The following is a 14166-nucleotide window of genomic DNA, read 5'->3' on the forward strand; positions in this document are numbered from 1 at the left end:
ATGCCTTTTGAAACATTACAATAGTATATGCATTCTAGCGGTTGACGTATCGTCACTCAATTTGTATGAATTAACGTATTGTAAATAACTACGTAGTTGAAATTCGAATAAATATTATAGCACGTTTTTATAATAACATGCTCTGTATTGAGCATTACTAAAGCATCTGTGGTTCTAAAGACGTTACATATTGCATATTGGTTTCATTTGGGTTACCGGCGGTGGAGTACATTCTTACTTCTATACTCCTTTTCACCTAAAAAAGGAAGTTTTGCTCAGTGTTTATACGCCGTGAGATGTAGTTCTTACAAGATTTGGTTATCATAGGAAGTAGCGATGCTTTTGGCGTTCGAAACGAGTACGTCTTGGTGTGGTAGCATGTATCTAATCTAAACTGCATCTACATAAATCACAAATTGCAATTGAATTGGTAATTCTCCGCGAGGAGACGAACTTTTTTTACTGTTGTTCTTGATGTACAAACGAGTATAGTGAACTACTTCAATGTTTTTACATATTGTGGCGTATACCGCGGGAAAAACGGCGTTTCTTATTTGAATGTTCGGGCATGTTTTGATTAAAAAAAGAAATTCCCAAAGCGCTAAAAAACGGCGGGGCTTTGAGTTTTAATGATTTTCGTTGATGATATCTGATTTGTGCTTGACCCAAACAATTAGTAACATATTTTTGTACTTTCATAGCTTAATAGTGTAAGAATAGACTTAAATTTATATTGAGCATACCTACTACGTTGTAAAAAACACCGAACATGTCTTGGCAACCGATTTCGTTCAGTTTTTTGTCTTTTTTTTGCGAATTACATTGAGATTGATATTACACACTGAACCTACCTTTGCCTTCAAACTTTAAAACGGTCTATATTTATATTTTGTTTACATTGCCAAATAAAATATAGATAATTATGTTTAAAGGGGTTATTACACGCCAAAAATAAAATATGAGATAACTATACTGCTAGGATCCATTGTATATTCCTATAATCCTGCTAAATTTGTTATGAAAATGGCGCGATAGTTTTGTGGATAAATCGATTTATATGCGGTTCCCTCGGAGGGGCGGATCCGAGCGGAGCTAGAGGCTTGTTACTTAGCCAGCCTCCAGCGCGGTGTCTCGTTGCACGCACTCACAGACTTGGCTCTCTTAACGTCTCGAGCCTCAGCTTCCTCGTTTACCTTCCACGTTTCGAGCATGCGTTCCGTGACGATTACGTCTACGGCATGGCTCGCCTTGTCAAAGTGTTCGACATTGATCGCGGCAGCGATGAGAGTGATTGCTATCAAGAGATGTTGGAAGCTGTGCATTTTCACTGCGAACCGCTGGCGACCAGCTCCTGTGACGACGAGTTACGGACGAACAGGCCGTGGTCACCGTCGTCTGGGAATATTCGCAGGCGCATGCAGGGTGGAAGGTCAGCGGGCCGGGGGCGAGAGCGAGAATAACGCTCGGGTTGCCGAGTTGCGTGAACGGTTTTGATCGTACCGCGGCGAGGAGAGTTTGGGCGATCATGTTGGCGCCTAGAATGAGGGAGCGTTCATGGTCACGTGGTTTATGGACACCATGGTGTGACTAACTCGGGCAGTGTTGCGTGGTCGCCAGATGATGATGAAAATGATGAAAATTCGTAAAGTGAATATATCAATTACCAGAGCTCTAAAAATCGCGTAACTTAGTGTATATACTAAGTAGCTTATGAGCATTCCATTTCAAGAATAATCTATCTGTTTAATTTTCGTGTCATAACCCCTCTAATAGATTTTTTTTTAACTTTCGCCCCCTTTTTAATGCGATTTTCACTTTTTAACTTCCTTTTATATTTTTGAGCCCACACATAGTTTGTAATGAGAAAATGTATGGATTTAGATTGCCAGCTTCTACTTAAACTTTAAAACAGCAACTACCAATGGCATATTTTTGACACTTGCCGTATCATATGTATATGAATCAAACGATAAGTTAATCTAGACCTTTGAGATGACACTTTTATACATTCAGACATAAATTTTACATGCACATTTCAATTTGTAAATACCAACATAAAATATGATTAGCACAAAGTTAAATTCGACCATTTACACAAATGTTTTACCCAATGTCCAGACCATGAAAACTTTCAAAACTTAAAATTACCACCACTACGACCCACTGCTCCCTGATTTGAAAATTTTGCAAGGTACCTCAGTTAAGGTCTTGTTATAATAGTCTTGATCAGCGTTGTAAAATCCATAAAAGGAGTCGAATCCCCGTCTCATTGGAATAAAGTCCTTCTTGAAGGAGCCAAGATGCCACTGTTTAAAAAGTTGGGGAGTAAATATAATTAGAGTGAATAACATTAAATGCATCATCTTCTGCCATAGTGCAAGCTTCATTGAAAGCGATTGCAATTAATATAATTTCATAATACTTTTTTTCAATTTTAAAACACGCGAAATATTTTTTTTTAGTTCATCGTTTCTTTTATCTATTTATGTATAAATAGAGCTGTAATTTCGTTGTGCAGCGTGAACGTTCTAATTACATATTTCAATAGCCTGTTTCTAAATCCAGCTGCTTTTTCAATGAGGCATTTTATGGTCATCGTATAATACTATCACGATCATTTCACGGGTATGATTCACAAAGAAAACAAATTACCTTCCCAACCATATGTGTCTTGTAGCCGAGATCCCTGAAGAACTCTGGCATCAGCCTATACTCCAGTGGAAGACCCCAAGGCTCACCAGGCTGAATTACAAAATGCTGCATCCCTGTTTATAAAAAATGCTAACATTAACAATACGCGTTCATATGTCCTGGAGCCCGTTGTCGTTTAGATACAAACTATTATTGGATCGGTGAGTGTATTCCCTTCATTGTCATAAAAAAAACTTGCGGGAAGAGTTCTGTACATAAACAATACATATATAAAGAAATAAAGCATAAAAAGACGGAGTTAAGATAGAAATTTGCAGTTACGATAATGACGAAATGAGTATTAAGTTATCGAAAAAATGAAAGGACCTGAACAAAACAGCCCTAGATGCGGCAAAAAACAAGTCACAAATATTGTTTTCTTACGAATTAAACACGCTGTTTACAGACCAGCCCTAGTTTGTCCAAGGGAAGGCCGCAGCATGGCCGTAGAAATCACGATTCGCGGAGGTGACGCGATTGCGCGTACTCCGTGCCGACAGCAGCGCCGCCGCAGCGACGGTACATCCGAGCGGCGTGTTAATCTTTATGAGTGTACGAGAGCGGCAGAAATATGACGCTGCACTGGAGCTATGGTGCCTGGAGAGCGTCTCCAGCTGGTGTGTTTAGCGTCCTAAGCTGCTCATACATCAAAAGTGGTCCCGAAGTCGCAACAAATGACGTCACAGAAGCCGGAGTGCCATGCTGTTGCATGTCGCGATCCTGGCGGTTCGTCGTAGAATTGCTGGCAAAAAGCAGAAGCGAACACGAGTGTCGCTGTCGTCACGGCGTCCCAACTTCTGGCAGCAGAAGCTTCTGTGGACTGTCACATCGGAGAGCGACCTGTAGCAGAACAGGCGTCTGCCGCATACATTCCGCTGCTGGGACGCCGCGAGGATCGCAACCGGCGACAGCATAACGCTTCTTTGACCTCATCCGGCGGAAATTGAGGGACCACTTTTTCGGACGCGGTAAACACAACAGTCGGAGACGCGTTCCAGGCACCATAACTGCCTTCTACCCGTTGTTTCACTGACTTCTTTGCTCTGTTGTTAGATTTTTTTTGTACTTTGCTCTGGCGTTTTTGGCGCAAGAGCAAAGAACATAAATTATTCTATAGCCTACCTGTGTAGGCTATAGCAGAGAGCATAAAATATTATTATAGCCCACCTGTGTAAATTGGGTAGCGCCCAGTCATCAATGCTGCCCTGGACGGTGTACACAACGCTTGGGCGTAGTGCTGGTTGAGGATGATCCCGTCAGCAGCTAATGCATCCATATTTGGCGTTGGTATTTGAGGAGACCCGTGAAAACTAACGTCGTCCCAGCCCTAGAGCATGAAGACCGGGTATTCACAATTATTTTTATTTTTATGGCTCTTATATAATATTAACCAAATTTTTATTAATCTGCTAGCATTCCGTCAAACGCACCGAACTTCCGCAGCGAAAACTATGTTATGTAGATGTCTATCGCCGGTGGTAGGTCGAAAACAAAGTGGAAGCTCCTCCCACCACTTTCCATTTCAGCGGAGGAAACACTGGAGAGGAGGTCGCCTCCTCTCCAGCGTTTGCGTAAGCCGGATGGAGGCTTGTTCAGCCTCCATGGATCCAGTCGGGTGACCGAGTGCAGTGTATAGCTTTTGCGAGTATAAATTCAATTCACACAGAAAAAAAGTAAGTAACGCTTCAGGCTTCCCAGGTGCATCGATCGAGCGGCATGACTTACTTAAGCTCCTACACTATCAGCCGCATCCAACACATGTCGCTAGCGCCTGCTTAACCGTTGACTAACAAGGCCATCGGCTGAAATGATCGCATGGCTGACTGCAATCGTGGAGAAGTAAGCATTCGATATTTATCGATCTTGTTTAGAGCTTAGACGCTACAAGCGACGCATATAGAAAGCGCGCCGATTAGCAAATCTTGGTCAAGGGGAATGGCTGCTGCTATTTAGAGGGTGACCAGCGGCTCAGTGCCATTGCAAACTCTTCAAACCACTGACTGCCAGTGTTAACGAAGCATTTAACTGTGTGCGATGCTCGGAAAAATGCCTAGATAACATTTTAACAGCAGATAGTGCGGAAATTGACTTGTGTAATGGGGTTATGACGCAAAAATTAAACGAATAGATAATTCTTGAAATGGAATGCTTATAGGCTGCCTAGTATATACACCAAGTTACGCGCTTTCTAAAGCTCTGGTAATTGCAACAATCAATTTATGAATTTTTATCGTTTTCATCTGGCGACCTGGCAATACTGCCCAAGTTAGTCACGTCATGGTGTCCATAAACTACGTGATCATGAACGCTCTCTCATTCGAAACGCCCTGATGATTGCCCAAGCCCTCCTCGCCGCGTTACGATCAAAACCGCTAACGCAACTCGGCAACCCGAACGCTATTCTCGCGCTCGCACCCAGCGGGTTGACCTTCCACCCTGCATGCGCCTGCGAGATATTCCTGGAAGACGGTGACCACGGCGAGTCTGTCCGTAACTCGTCGTCGCTGGAGCTGGTCTCCAGCGGGTCACAGTCAAAATGAACAGCTTCCAATATCTCTTGATAGCAATCACTCTCATCGCAGCTGCGATCAATGTCCAACACCTTGACAAGGCGATCGATGCCGCAGACGTAGTCGTCACGGATCGCATGCTCGAAGCGCGGAAGGTAAACGAGGAAGCTGAAGCTCGAGACGCCAAGAGAGCCAAGTCTGGGAATGCTTGCAATGGGACGCCGCGCGCGACGCTGGCTACGTCACCAGCCTTCCATCCACGGCGCCCTTTCCGAATGGGGCGGATCCGAGGGACGCGCATATAAATCGATTTATCCACGAAACTATCGCGCCATTTTCCAAACAAGTTTAACAGGATTCTTGGAACACCCAATGGGCTCCAGCAGTATAGTTATCTGATCTTTTATTTTTGGCCTGTCATAACCCCTTTAAGGGTTCCAGCTGCCGTTAAGCCAATCTCAGCAGGTCGCTGGAGGACGAGAGATCCCGCATTTACAGGCGCTTGTGTACAGGGGGCAAAAGAGGGGAACACAACGTGGCAAACTCTGGGCACTAACATCGGAGGTCCCAAAAGACGTAGCGAGAACGTGAGCGAGAAAAGAGCGGAGAAAAGAAACAGACGAAAGGTTAGGCGTGTTCGTTTAGCCGCGACGAGTTGAAGTTGCTCGAGGGCTTGCCAACTGTATTTAATTTTATACAAGGCGCCATTCCAGTATTTCCTGCAAAGTAAGCTAGAGAAAACAAGTTACAGACCTTACATATGATTTGCTGCTTCTTTGTGCATATTAAGGCTTCGCCAGCGATATAGGGCCCATCGGGACTGCCAACTGGAAGGGACCGCAGATGTCTGCGTCTACGCGCCGCAGTTCCGAAGTGGCCCGAATGCATGGGAACTTTTCCATCTAGATTAACTATATGCCTGTATATTTCTTTATGTCGCTGGCAATACGGCTTTTGTGGTGTCTCCCTGGCGTGTTTCTAATTTTATTTGTAAAACTCACTCCTGGACAATAAGGTCTTTATTTTAACCGTTTTTTTTTTCTTATTGCTATTCAATATTATTGTTATGCTATAAAAATAGCAATTCTAAAAGTGACGTATGATTGCGCTCTTCCGTGGTCAATCTTTTAAGTCATTTTCACTTTTTATTCCTGATTAGATGATCACTCAATTATATCTTTCTTCACTATTGCATTCCGCTGGGTCTATAGTCACTCTTTAATAGTGTTGGTGGCATTTGGTGCAGTCGGCGGCCCGAAATCATCACGAAACTAACTTTGCCATTTTCGGCAGGGCGAGCGGTCCTTCGGTTCCGGCAGCTCCTCGTGCCGGGCGCGCCATTGCTGCCATTCGCCGACCGATGTCGCTGACTCAGCACTCGTCAAGCAACACCAGGTCACGTGGTTGATCGCCGTTCATCATCCGGACAACCGGATAGGACGACTATATCTGCGGATCCCACGGCTATTCTCAGCGCAGTCGGCGGCCCAAAATCAACACGAAATTAACTTTGCCATTTTCGGCAGGTGAGAATCTTTTGTATAATATTTTGATAGCGACTGTTATTGTTCTGCGGCCGACTGCACCAAGTGTTCATTCAGAGTTGTGTGTGTTTCTTTTTTTTTTTCCTTGTTCACACGCAAAGTCTTACTTTTCTCTTCTACCATGGCGGCCACAAGTTCTACCGAGTGTATTGCGTGCTTTGAGCAAGTTCTGTCTGACGGGAGCTTCATGACCTGTGCTTCATGTAAACATGTTTACCATTTCGATTCATGCTCCGGAATTTCGGAAAGAACGTTCAAATCAATGGGAACCTCGAAGCGTGGTATGTGGATTTGTCAAACATGCAGAAACCGCGAGAGTAAGCTAAGTATAAGCTTTCTGAGTGAGGACGTGCTTCCTGCCGGGGGAGACACGGTCGCTGCGCAACTTGCAGAGATAAACTCGAAGCTCGAGCTGCTTCGCTCTCTAAAGGCAAATGTTGATCGGCTCTGTGATCTCCCAGCTAAGGTGGATGACCTTCTTTCGCTAAAGCCCTCAGTTGATGCGATTAAGGAAACGATTAAGGGGCTCTAAGAATCTGTAAGAAATTGCGAATCGCTGATGCAAACTGTGACCTAAAATGAGAAGCAGGTGAAGCTACTCAGATCAGAGGTCGGTGCACTGCAAGCTACAGTGCCCGAGCAAACGACATTGTTAGCGCGAGACTGAGGCAGGAAAAGAGGAAAGTTTCAAAGTAGAAGAAAAATGAACAGTCGAGGACACGGGCTAAGAACAAAATGGTTAACATCTACCAGCTCGCCTGCGCAATCACAACATTATCATTGAGAGCGCAACTCCACTCAAACTTTAATACAAATGAGCGATGTAGTCGGCGATGCAATCGGGAAATACATGGTGTGCCATGTTCGAGCGGTGAAGACCTGAAAGCCGTTTTAGTCAACCTTGCTCAAGAAGTAGATGTAGCGAGTTTTGACCCCGCCGAAGTAGTAGCCTGCCATCGCTTGCGCTCCAGGCGCGATGGTGTTGCGCCAATTTTGGTGCAATTCACCTCGGTATCCATCAAGGAACACTGGATGAGCGCGCGCGAAAAGCTGGCTGCGCTTTCTCGGTCAGAGCACCAACAGAGGCTTAACTTTTAACGACAATCTAACCAGAGCCAATAAGGACCTCTTCTGGCAGGCGCGAAACAAAGGTAAAGAAAAACCTTACAAGTTCGTGTGGGTGAAAAACGCCGTTATCTTTGCTAAGAAAAATGAAACGTCATTGGCGCTCCGTATCTCTAGCACTAGGAATTTAGAAAAAATCGCGTAATAATGGAGCACACAGTAATACTTCCTGATTTTACTTCGTTTCTCGACTTTTTTCCTCCTAGTGCTAGTACGCTTACGGTCTTACATGTCAACATACGAAGCATTAGAAAGTACTGGAAGGAATTTCAAATCGTTGCAGGGAGAGTGGGGGTTAGTGTAGACGTGTTTGTTTTAACGGAAATAAATGTTCGAGACATCGAAGTTTTGCAAAACCAATTTTCCTTACCTGGTTATGATTCCTTCTTTTCTACTCGTAGTAAATCCAGGGGAGGAGGTATAGCCATTTATGTGAAAGGTAACTGGTCGACGGTTGACTTGAACCTTAGTTTTAATCATGCCGAATGCCTTGTTCTAAATCTTTTTAACCATACTTCAGTTGTATCACTTTTGGCTATTTACAGACCGCCGTCTGAAAATATGTTTAGCTTCCTAGAGGAGTTGGATTCAAATTTAGAAAAGTTGGCAATAACCAATAATGTTTGCCTGGTGGGTGATTTCAATATTGATTTAATAAAGCAGTCCAAGTCCCAAGTTTGCGATTATTTAACTATTCTCGCCAGTTATGGTATAGAAAGTCAAATTAATACACCGACTAGAGAACAAATCCTCCAAAACAAACTGGTAACGTCGTGCATTTATCACGTAGGTGTACGAAACTCGGGACTACCAGTAGCAGCTGTCATCATTCAGCAGAAGCTAGCGGACCACTATTTTATTGCTTCTAGATTAAGCTCTGTAAATGGCTCAAACGAAATATTTGAACAGCATAGACAAATCAGTTTCACTGATTCCTGTCATCTTGATAGGTTGATTGCAGGCCATTGACTGGGTCTCTTTCGTCGAAAACACACCTTCCGAGGAGGCCTATTCAAAGTTTGTCGATATTTATACGAGTCTGAAATCTGCAAATACGAAGGTGGTCAGAATAAAAACGCGGAAACAGAACCAGCCATGGCTAACTGAAGACATTCTTTCGGTTATAAAAGAAAATGATGTCCTGTGGGCACGCTGCCGTCGTTATCCGGGAAATAAAGACTTCAAAGCAGCTTATCAAAGTAAAAGAAACCAAGTCAATGATATTGTTCGATCGCGAAAACGTAAACACATGCACGATAAATTTTATCAGTCACGTTTTGACATGGCCAGGACGTGGTCTCTGGTTAATGAGGTCAAGGGTTGCGCTTCTAAGTTATCTCTCGATGACGGGATTATTGGAAATTTTCGATCAGGCTCAAAATCAATCGCCGAAAGTTTTAACTGTTTTTTTTTTTGCTTTGATGTCTGGTAGCTCGTGCGATGAAGATTCAGTGCCCTCGAACCTAGACCCTTCTTTTAAATTCTCTGCGCATTTGCCTGAAATGACTATGCAAGATCTTCGTATTCTGATATCTACTTTTAAACTTAATAAGGCACCAGAGGCTGATAATATTTGCTTGTGTGATTTGCTTCGCAATTTTGATATTCTGGGCAATGCACTGCTGTACATATTCACTGGAATTATAAAATCTGGGGTTATTCCAGACTGTCTTAAAGCCGCTATTGTAAGGCCGCTTTACAAGGGAGGTAAGCGCAATGACGTTGCAAGCTATAGACCAATATCTATCCTTTCGTGTTTAGTACTAATACTCAAAAAACATTTACTAAAAACAATGACCTCATTTCTAGATAAGTTTAATCTGTTGTCAAAACGACAATATGGTGTTACTGCAGGGCGTGGCACCGATTCCTTACTTGAGGATCTTGTTGATACGTTGTACGCCTCATTTCATAACAACAAATTTGCTCGCGCATTCTTTTTAGCTGTATCAAAAGCTTTTGACTCTATTTGTCACAAAATTTTATCGAAGAAACTATTTGACTGCGGTTTTCATGGACCCTTTGTTTCGTTACTCAGTAGCTTTTTGTCAAACAGAACGCAACAAGTTTTTATTTGTAACACTAGAAGCACATATCTCACTTTAAAATCGGGCGTACCGCAAGGCTCCATCTTAGCACCGTTACTTTTTAAGCTGTATGTGAATGATCAAGCAAAGGCGGTGTCGGGATGTGAACTATATCAGTACGCCGATGATACTTTTTTGGTATCGCGTCACCTAAATTGTACCAGTGCAATGACTGCGTTACAAACAAACGCTACGCGGGTGATGGACTGGCTCAATTCTAACTTTATAAAAGTAAACACAGATAAAACAAAACTTGTGTGTTTCTGTAGTCCCCTTAAACGCAAGATTCTTGATACTCCTTTCCTTCTACACTCATCGAGCTGTGTTGATTGTACATGTTGTGGGCAACCTGGCGATTCCAAGCGGTTGGCCCAGGCTGCCCCTCCGACAATCATAAGTGGTCATCTTGACCACGAGGGGGCCAAGGGCAACTGGCCACGCGAGCGGCGCTCCGCCGCTGATAAAAGGCCGTCGCAGCGGATGCGCGGGGGCTGTTGGGATCGCGGCGCAGGCGATAGCGGTCATTAAATGTTTACGTGTTGTTGAACCGGTGTGCTGTGTCATTCTCCTAGACGGGTAGCAGCAAGGGAAATCCCACAATGTATACCCATAAACCATGTTAATACAACCAAGTATTTGGGAATACTGTCTGATAGTGATCTCTCCTGGAATTCCCATCTTTGTCATATTGCTAAAAAACTACGTAGTGTTTCATGTTTGCTTTATTCAACAAAAATGTTTTTGCCTTTCACAGTCCGAAAAATGGTAGCAAATGCTCTGGCTTATGGTGTGCTGCGCTACGGTATTACTCTTCATGTTAACGGTTCTTGGGTTGGCAAAACAAAATTGACAGTATTCTAAAAGGAATTTTGAAAGCTGTAGCATACGGTACCAACATCCCATCTGACAATCTCTTCCCTTTTTTTCATCTCCCTCGTTTTGCAGCACTCTTCGAGAGGTGTGTCATAGAAAAACATTACTGGAATAGTCCTTTTAAAATTTCACGCACAGCTCAGCGTTCACTGAGGGACAGCGAACATTTTGCGATCCCCAGAGTATACACTAAATATGGAAAAAGAAAGCGGTAATTTTATGTTCCTGGTATATTTAACAAATTGACAGTACCACTTCGTAATATAAACTCAAAACGACATTAAAAAATATTTATGAGTACTAAGTGTTAGACATCGCTACTGTGCTACCGCGTTTTATTGTATTCACTCTTTTCTGCTGCGTTGTCAGTGTAGAAATGTTTACGTTTTTTTTTCGTGCATTCGATATGAGTTGTAGTTTTTGTTGTTGTTGTAGTGATGTATGTTTATATTCCGAATTCCTATGTTGTTTTTCTTTTACGCCGTTGCCGGGTTACGTCCCACAAGCCAGTACAGGCTTTGGCGGACACGTTAACACTGATTTGTATCTCAAGACTGTCAATAAAATTATTATTATTATTATTATAGTCACTCTTTAGTAGTGTTGGTGGCAACCCGTTCTTACAAGTAACGGCGTTACCGTTAACGCGTTATTTTTGTAACCAAGCAACGTACCTGTTACGCTTTCAAAAAGTAACGGATAACATACTTACGTTTCTTATTCTAGGTAACAGGTAACGTAGTTACGTCTTTCGTTACCGTTAGTAGAAATCGTCTTCCCAAGGTTCGAAAAAATTATATTTAAATTCATTTCGTGTTTTTAGGCGTCAAAGCATATGAATTTTTGCACCCATCTCGCATACCTCCAGAACTTTGTCTCTCCCTTTCCCGCGCAAACATGTTTACATAGGAAAAAAAGAAACAGCGCCCCCGTCCTTTGTCATAGTCGAAACAGTAAAACGTTTTAATTCAGAAAAAACAATCCAGGAGTAACGTTAACGCGTTCATTTTATTTCAAGGTAATGTCGGTTCGTAACGCGTTCCTTTTATTCGCAATTAACGTGTAACATACTTCTCTACTTTTGTCCAGTAGCGCCTACAACACTCCTGCTTAGTCACTTATTTTTCTTCGTTTAGCTGGAGATTACTATTTAGACGCACAGTTTTATAACGGCGCTATAGCTAGTCGAAGCTGGTGAATACGAATGTATACTTTTGAGTCCCGTGTTAATCAGTTACTCATAATTTTTCTTTTGTTTCACCTGTAGTATAACTTGAAAACAGGGATCGTAGAAGCTACGTCGGTATTTCGTGTTAAAACCGTACTATGCGATCTTCGTAACTCTTGCCTCGTGACTGGTCCTGCGACATTCTTATCGACTAATACCTCACTCTGATAGGCGTCGGAGAGATAATAAGATGTTTGGAAGTCACCACGACCTGGGTTTCTTAGGCTGCAAGTCACTAAATAGGCAATGGGTGACAGGTACCAAAATGGCACACTTCTCCACTATGTAATCCAACAAATATGAAAAGTTGAGCTGTAAACTTGATAGTGCCCAAGTAGTTCATTTGTTGTTATCGTTGTTGATGTTTTTTGTGTGTGTTTTTTTAACTTAAACAAAAGAGGTAGGCGAAAGCGGTTCGAATTGAATAGCGCTGAGTCATTCATACTCTTTACAGTGCTGGGGAAACCGACGACATTCACTTTGCAGTGTTCAAGCTAAGAATTGCTTGACGTTCTATTCAAGTCGCTAAACTCTAAAAAAAAAGGGTATCACCTGACACTTTTTTGTCCTATATAATACACCCCAAAACTTCATTTTGACGTACAGCGCCCTATAGTCGAACAGACGGCACAAAATTTTACCAGGGGCTTGATAACGGTGCGATATAACTTATTAAATTGCTAAAGTACGTATCGAAGACCAAAGAAAAAAAAACACACAGCTTTTGCAGTACGGCCAGGAAAACTCCGATAATCTTTTTTGTAGTCGTGCATCAGCTATCTTAATACGTACATCAGCTATCTTAATAAGTTGTACCACACGGCTATCAAGCCCCTCGTAAACTTTGGGGCCGCCTATTCGATTATGGGGCTCTGTACGTCGAATTGAAGTTCTAGGGTGTATTATGTGGGACAAGGGGAGTAATTAGACACCTTTTTTTTAGAGTGTATATTCGCCCATCCCTACCGAATACACTTCAATATGTCCCGAAAAGATAATTACAACTTTGTTGACTAATATCTTGAAAACGAAAAGGGGTAAAAATGTGTTGTTTGCAGTAGTATGTTAAGGAACAGCTAAAGTTTTGTTTAACTTATCTGCAGGAGTTTAGTGCTCGCACAAGCGCTCCGATCCCACAGGTTGGTGCGGACATGCTGAGCAGGACGAGGCCGGAAGTCGAGTATCTAGTTGATCTCCTGCGTGGCTACTGACAGAGCAAGCGTTGACGTTTTCTTAAGTGGCTACAATACAACCGAGAGGCACTCACTTGATCGAATGACGTTTTAGCGAACGCCCACGTTTCACCGAATGACACTTTAGCGAATAGTCGGACGCCGCGAAGCGGCGTTTTCGGGTGGGCCAAATGGGTTCACATTTTTGTAATGAGCCGCCGCAGACTGTCGCCGCGAAACGGCGTAAAGCGCAGCGCGGCGGATGGGTTAACGCGCGCCCCGGTTGTTCACTAAAACGTCCTTTCGCTCAAATGTCGCTGTTCGCTAAAATGTCAATCGCTCATTTGATATGGACCCAGTACAACCTAAGGTGATCTTTAACAGTTTACTGCAATCCACACCTTTCCACCTCTCTTTGTTTTCAAGATATTTGTCATTCAAGTTGTGAAGACATCTTTTAAATCAGCATATATTGTGTAAAGCAATAGGAGATTATCACTAGTCATTTCTTACCAGATCATCAGCCAAAATGAAAATGATATTTGGCATTGAAGACTTTTGAAGAGTTTGACTTCCGAGAAAACACAATCCAACGAGTGTCAATAACCTGTATAGACAAATATTGATCAGTCCCCTTTAACAACCTTCTGCACCGTGTGTCTTAAAATTGATATTTAAGTCAATGTGCTAAACAGTTCGACGAACGTACGTAGCACGAGGACCAAAAAACACAACGGGCACAGTGTGTGTGACGGTCGCAAAGATGCTGCCAACAATGTTTACTTGGTTCGTCTTTGCATTAAGATAAACGTCATGACGTTCGACACAATTCCTAGTCACGCTTTTTGATGTGGTGACCTTTTGATAGTAGTTTAGCTGCTGAGTGGGAATTCCGGAGCACGTCAAACTGCATTTCTGCAGCATTTTTTCCGACCT

The 14166-nt window shown here is 42.8% G+C and overlaps 1 pseudogene; it reads right to left on the bottom strand.

Moving 5' to 3' along the window:
• The window catches only part of LOC8023715, a 53003-nt pseudogene extending 39224 nt beyond the window's left edge, over positions 1-13779 (bottom strand).
• Positions 13780-14166: the final 387 nt, after the last annotated feature.

This window comes from Ixodes scapularis, unplaced genomic scaffold (genome assembly GCF_016920785.2).
Source record: "Ixodes scapularis isolate PalLabHiFi unplaced genomic scaffold, ASM1692078v2 PGA_scaffold1__304_contigs__length_218370807, whole genome shotgun sequence".
Classification (NCBI taxonomy): domain Eukaryota; kingdom Metazoa; phylum Arthropoda; class Arachnida; order Ixodida; family Ixodidae; genus Ixodes; species Ixodes scapularis.